General features: G+C 40.9%; 1 non-coding gene across 1 annotated transcript; it reads left to right on the top strand.

Moving 5' to 3' along the window:
- Positions 1 to 6,455: 6,455 nt before the first annotated feature.
- On the top strand, positions 6,456 to 6,530 carry trnaa-agc (transfer RNA alanine (anticodon AGC)). Its single transcript has one exon. It is a non-coding gene; the product is annotated as a tRNA-Ala (tRNA).
- Positions 6,531 to 6,802: the final 272 nt, after the last annotated feature.

Below are 6,802 nucleotides of genomic sequence, written 5' to 3'. Positions count from 1 at the left end.
ACAAGGACAGGAACATGACCAAATAAGGACACAAGAGGCGGGAACACATGACACACACGACAGAGGACTAACATAACTCAGTCCATAACTGACAGGGTGGGCACTCTGGAGGCCCCTCAGGACAGACATGGACAGGAACACAGGACTGGGACTTCCAGAGCGGAACAGACAGACGGAGGCCATGGAAGGGCTGGGAGCTCTGGCGGACATGGCAAAGCTGGGAGCTCAGGTGGCCATGGTGGAGCTGGGAGCTCCGGAGGCCATGGCAGGTGGTACTTGTGGCCGTGGCCACGTTCCTCGGCCCACCCACCCCACCCCACCCCACCCAGAGCTCTACTACCCCCCGCAAAATTTCCTTGGGGAATCTAGGGGGTATCAGGAGCCCTCCGGGGCTAAATGGACAGGACAGGACAGTACAGGATAGCCCTCCAGGGCTAACCACACAGGAACAGAACAGGACCAGGACAGGCCAAACACACAGACAGGACAGCCCTCAGGAACAGGAAGCCCTCCTGGGCTAGCTTGGAAGCTGAGGCTTCTTCTGGGCATGACAAGGAGTCAGGGGCCCTCACAGGGGCCCTCAGCAACCGCCTCCACTTCTGCGACAGGAGGGGCAGGCGGCTGGGAATGACCTCCGCGGCCATGACTAAAGGAGCTGCCTGCCCTCGACGAGTCTCCATGGACAAGACAAGACAAGACTAGGTTTGATTAAAATGTTCCTGTGGGCACGACACAACTAAAAACGGCACTCCTGGCCGTGACGTGTGGACTGGATCCACTGGAACCTTGCTCTGAACTGGAGTCAGCGGCGGCCGGCGGGCTTGCACTCCAGGCGGGTTTGCCACATGCACTCCAGGTGGGCTAGGGTGAGCGGCGGCTGGTGGGCTAGAGTCAGCCACAGCCAGCGGACGGCGGCGATGATATCCCCGCGAACGGCGGGCTGAAGAGAGCCGCGGACGGCGGCAGACTGGAGGGGCTCGCGGCCATCCCACCGAACTCCCACTCTATTCCGTGGGCTAGAGCGGGAAGGACAAGCGGCGACTTCCTTGCCGCGGAACAGACAGAACAAATAGGAACAAAACAAAACTTTCAAAAACGAAAAACAAAACGGTGAAAAAGTGGGCACCGCTTACTGTTACGGTCTGGTCTTCTGTCACGGTGCACACAGCAGGGAGGAACGAGGAACACGCAGACAAGGATAAACTTCAAAATAATAGTCTTTAATGTCGACATCAGGGTAAGACAAGGCAAGGCAGACACACAGACACTTTCAAAGAACTTGTTCATGTCTATTAGACACATGAAAATAGAAATTCCAGGTTCCCATTAGTTCTCTTTCTTTGCACTAAGCAATTTACTTACACAAACCTGTTTACATTGTTGCAGGACAGGGCAGCTCACTTCTTCTGAACATGCAGAATGTACATTTATTAGGCCTATTTATTATTAGATTTGTTTGCCTCTCTCTCTGTGCCCACATACTGTATTTTGATGCAGCTAAATTCTCAATAAAACTGTTTTCATTTATATATTTTACTGTTTCTGTTGTCAGACAATGGAATGAATATGAAATAGTGACTGAAACGCGACCCATTGAGACTACATAACCAGCTCCCTTCCACAAAAATCCTGATAATCGAGCCGTCGTCTGATGAAATCAAATACGCATACGATAAAGACAATAGCTGTGCTGTGATTTCGGCTATACTTGCATGTAAAATTAGAGAAGCAACATAATATCTGTGTTTAACTGAAAGCGCTGCTCCTCGCTAGGCACTTTTTGGAAGGGGCGGGGGGGTCGCTAAAGGGGTCTGCAAAGTCGCTAAGTTGGCAACACTGTGCATCTCCATTTCTCCAACTCCAACAAAATTAGTGCCGTTAAAATGAATTTGCGTTAATGCGTTATTAACTTTGACAGCACTAAATATATATATATATATGTTATGTTTATGTATTGTAATACATGTTTGTATGTTGCTCAGGAGATATTAATTCTCCTGCCAGGCTGTTACTGAAAATAAGAACTTGTTCTTAATGAACTTGCCTGGTTAAATAAAGGTAAAAAAAAAGCAAAAATCTCCATTTGATCTTAAAGTAACCTCATTTCTGTCTAGGATAAATATTTGAGATGTTAAAGAGATCTCACTTTTGATTTCTCTTTCCTATGGGATGTTTCCTACTGATGCACTACAACAAAATATAGAAATAACTGACTTAAAATAATTTTTTCATTGGTGAAAATACGAGTGTTCTAAAAATTTTGGCCACCATTGTACACTACTCTGAGAACTGCACCTGCGGCACCATTCGATTGCACAGACCACATTTTTAGAACTGCCCAGTGCCCAGTGATTTGCCTTATACCACAAAATCAGGCCATTTCTATCAGATGATTAAATGTAAATGTAAAATCTCTCTCTCTGGGCATTCTGGGAGTTTGCACGTGCGAGAGCGGTGGGGGGGGGGGGGGGGGTGAAGACTGAATGGTGGAAATTCACCTATCCTTTTTTCTCTTTGTGCTTTTTCCATTTCATCTTGATTCTGCATGGTTTGGTAAGTTTGTTTTTGCTAATTGTTGTTGTTAAAGCGAGTTTTTATGCGGAGGGATGGCATCTCAGGTTCAGGTGCGGTCACGCAATGGTTTCAGGTGTGTACCTGCTGATGGGGTAATGGTGAAGGATGTGCTTGTTGCGACAGGAGAGGCGGTAGGCCACGAAAATATTTCCTCTGCCTCTTGCATGAACAAGGCTGTTGTGGCCTTTTTGAAAGCGCAGCATCTTGTTAATCAAATAATTGAAAGTGGCCTTATTGTAAATGAAGATTTAGTGCAAGTTACTCCACTTTACACTACTTCTTCTAAAATTATGATTTCAAATGTGCCACCATTCATAACCAATTGGAGCGTGAGTTAGTTCGTTTCGGAAAAATTGTTAGTCCGTTTAAAAATGATCTGTCTGGGGTGCAAACACCCAGCTCTAAAACATTTGATGTCTTTTAGGAGACGAGTAAACATGATTTTGTATTATCCGTAGCGAACGCTGGATCCTTTCGTGTTAATCATGAAGGGAAAACATATGTGGTTTACGCAACAACCGGTAGTATGAAGTGTTTTGAATGCGGTGATGTTGGGCATAAACGGTATGCTTGCCTGCATAAAGAACGTGAAACCAAAGGGACTGATATTATTCCTGCTTTCGTGCCTACCCAGGGAATTCGGGATGAGATTGAGGGTCCTCCTGAGGTAAGAGTTTCGGAAGTTAGTGTATCTATTCTCGAAAATACTCAAATAAGTAGCGAAGTGAAAACAACAGTGACAGTTTCTGATTTCAGAAATATTGCGGTTCATTTAATTTAATTTATTCATTTATAAAGCACTATTAAAACAACAGAGTGTTGACCAAAGTGCTGTACAATAATAAAAATAATTCCACTAAATAGAAGACAACAATAACAAAACACCAAATAAAACATCAAGGGACAGTACCAGAAACCAATGCCTCAACACGCTGCAGTCTCAAAAGCTACACATAAAAAATGAGCCTTCAAACGTTTTTTAAAAATATTTAGAGTAGGAGCAACTCTAATGTTGGACGGAAGACTGTTCCATAATTTTGGATCCGCCACCCCAAAAGCCGATCCCTTTGTCCTCTGAACAATTAAAATAGAGTGGTCCGAAGACCTCAAGAACCTAACAGGTTTGTGTACCAGTAAAAGCTCCGACAGGTAGGAGGGAGCTAACCCATTCAAAGACTTATAAACAAAAACTAGGAGCTTAAAGTCAATCCTATACTGGACTGGCAACCAGCCCAGAGAGGACAGAATTGGGGAAATATGATCCCATTTACGAGTCCCTGTCAAAAGCCTGGCGGCAGCATTCAGTACTAGTTGCAACCGGTTTAGAATCGTTTGACAAACACCTACATACAACGAATTGTAGTAATCAAGCCTCGAAAACACAAAGGCATGGATCACCTTCTCACAGTCTTTAAAGGAAAGAAATGGAGTAAATGAAAACAACCTGATTTGACGACTGAGTTTATCTGTTTATCAAATTTGAGGGTATTATCAAATAATACCCCTAAATTTTTGACCACAGGTTTACAGAAAGGGGTCAACTCACCTAAATTTAACAGTTCAGGTGATGATATGAACAGAGAAATTGTTGAATCACTGAATGTTGAAAACGTTGATGTCCATGGATTGTACTCTGTACCAGGTACTAGCGGTATCTAGTCTAGAATTTGTAGTGTAGAGTGCGTGGTGGAGAAAGAGCAACAGATGGAGTTGAAATGCAATAAAGAATGTAATGAGGGTCGCATGGATGAAACATTGTCAGATGTCTATACATGACCTTGAGTTATGTTCACAGGGAGATTCTCTGTGTAGTGGTGAGGTGAACTCGCAAGAGTTCTCACAAGATGATTCCTCATTGTATACTTTAGAGGAGATTAATGCTTTTCTAGATGATACTTTTGGGGATAGATTTCTTTCCAGATATTGAGAAGTTTGAGAAGTCTGTTTCAGTACATCAAAAGAATGTGGGTTTTGAGATCTTAAGTGAAATGAAAAGGTTTCGTTTAAAGAAACATGTAACAGCAATCAGAAAGTATAGAAAAGTGGAAAAAAAAGAGAATGTTAAAGGTTTTGATTTAGCTGACCAATTCCATGCATCACGTGGTGTTTCTTTTTGTAATGTTGTTTCTATCTGTTTTTCTCCTTTCCCTCTTAAAATTACATATGGAAGTTTTAAGAGTAGGTTCTCTTAATATAAATGCGGGAGGGATATGCACAAACGTGCATTAGTATCTGAAATAATAGAGCAGAAAAAAATTGCATGTTATTTACCTTCAAGAAACACATAGCGATGTAGGTAATGAAGTTGAGTGGGGATTGTGGTGGAAAGGGTAGTATAAATTAAGCCATAAAACAAATTTGAGTGCATGAGTGGCAATTTTCTTTTCACCTGATTTAAGGATTACTGTTTTGAGAACAGAAGAACCAATAAATGGTCGTCTCCTGGTAGTTAAAGCTGATATTGATGGGGAAATGTATTATTTCATCAATGTGTATGCACCAAATGTAGGGTTTGAAAGATTAATGTTTTTTGGTATGTTAAATAATGTGTTTAAAAAAATGCTTTAATGATGGGAATGTCATAGTTGGGGGGGATTGGAACTGTACAGAAAATTTTACAGTCGATCGAAATACTGAAGAACCCCATATTCAGTCGTCATCTTGTTTATCAAGGTTAATAAGGGCAACTGATCTTTTGGATATATGGAGAGTTAAACACCCTGACGTGAGGCAATATACATTGGTTAAGGTAAATAATAATAGAGTTACTGCTGCTCGTTTGGACAGAATGTATATGTCTAAACAGTTGAGTAATCAAATTATTGATTGTTCTATTATTCCAATGGGTTTTACAGACCATAATCTGGTGTTGGTTGTATTAAGTAAGTCTCAGAGCTCAAACAAGTCCTCTTTTTGGCATTTTAATATTAGAAATAATTTTTATCTTGGTTACTGAAATAATTTTGTAGGTATTTTGAAATATTTTGGCAACAGTGGAAAATGAAAAAAAGCAGTTCTGAAAACTTAAGACAGTGGTGGGACATAGGAAAAGTTAATATAAAAATGTTTTGCTTGCAGTATACTGCCAAATCTACTAAAGTGTTAAGAGAAACAATTGAGTCTGTTGAGAATGAGATATCGGATCATATCTTCTAATTAATTCTGCTTCTATGTTGAGTAGTAAGCTACAGAGGAAAAAAATGGAGTTGGGATCTTATTTAAATGAGAGAGTAGAAGGGGCCTTGGTAAGGTCTCGTTTTATTTCTGTCGCAGATATGGAAGCTCCAGGTGCATATTTTTTTTTTTTTAATTTGGAGCGTAAAGTGGCAAAGCACAAACAGATGGTCTGCTTACGTCTTCCTGATGAGAAGATGACATATGATATCAGAGATATGCGTTGTCATGCAGTGGATTATTGTTCAAATCTTTATACTGCTGAGCATTGTGATGAAAATTGTTCTGCACAACTTTTTCAAGATTTACCTCAAATAGACTTGGACTCAAAGGCTGTGTTCGAAATGGCATACTTGCTTACTGCTTACTGCCCAGTACACAGTGCATACTGCCAACTATTTTTTAAAGAATAGTGTGTGAAACAGTGTACAATAAGCAACAAATGTTTCAGAGTAGTATGCTTAATTGTCACATGACAAACACAAACATTAATTCAGCACACCTGTCAATGTTGTTACCTTACAAACAAATGTGCTAACTATTCTTTTTACAATGGCTTGTTAATATTAGTAAACAATGCTATATTGCCCAATTGAACTCATTTCATAATTGAAGAACTTTACATAGGCTATTGGACAGGACTGAATCAACACTGAGCTGTCTTTAACTGAACAATGATATTTTTGGCCAACCTGGTCTCATAAAAAGCTTTCCTGTAGCTCAACTAGTAGAGCATGGCGCTAGCAACGCCAAGATCATGGGTTCGATTCCCAGGGAAAGCAAGAGCTGATAAAAATGTAAAAACTGTAACTTGAATGCAATGTAAGTCGCTTTGGATAAAAGCGTCTGCTAAATGCATAAATGTAAATGTAAATAAAAATTGTTTTTGAGACCGTTTTACGTACCTTGCTGCACGTTTCGCCGCAGTTTCAAATAGAAATGTCCACTGAGTGGTGCTAAAACACAGGTTCAATATGTGAACCCTTGCATGTTTTTATTACGTAGATATTGGTACGTATTGCTGTTTTTTCATTACATTGCTTCAGATATGTAT

Source organism: Onychostoma macrolepis, chromosome 18, assembly GCF_012432095.1.
Source record: "Onychostoma macrolepis isolate SWU-2019 chromosome 18, ASM1243209v1, whole genome shotgun sequence".
NCBI classification, from domain to species: Eukaryota; Metazoa; Chordata; class Actinopteri; order Cypriniformes; family Cyprinidae; genus Onychostoma; species Onychostoma macrolepis.
The sequence above is the reverse complement of the archived record's forward strand: the minus strand, read 5'-3'. Positions and strand labels throughout refer to the sequence as shown.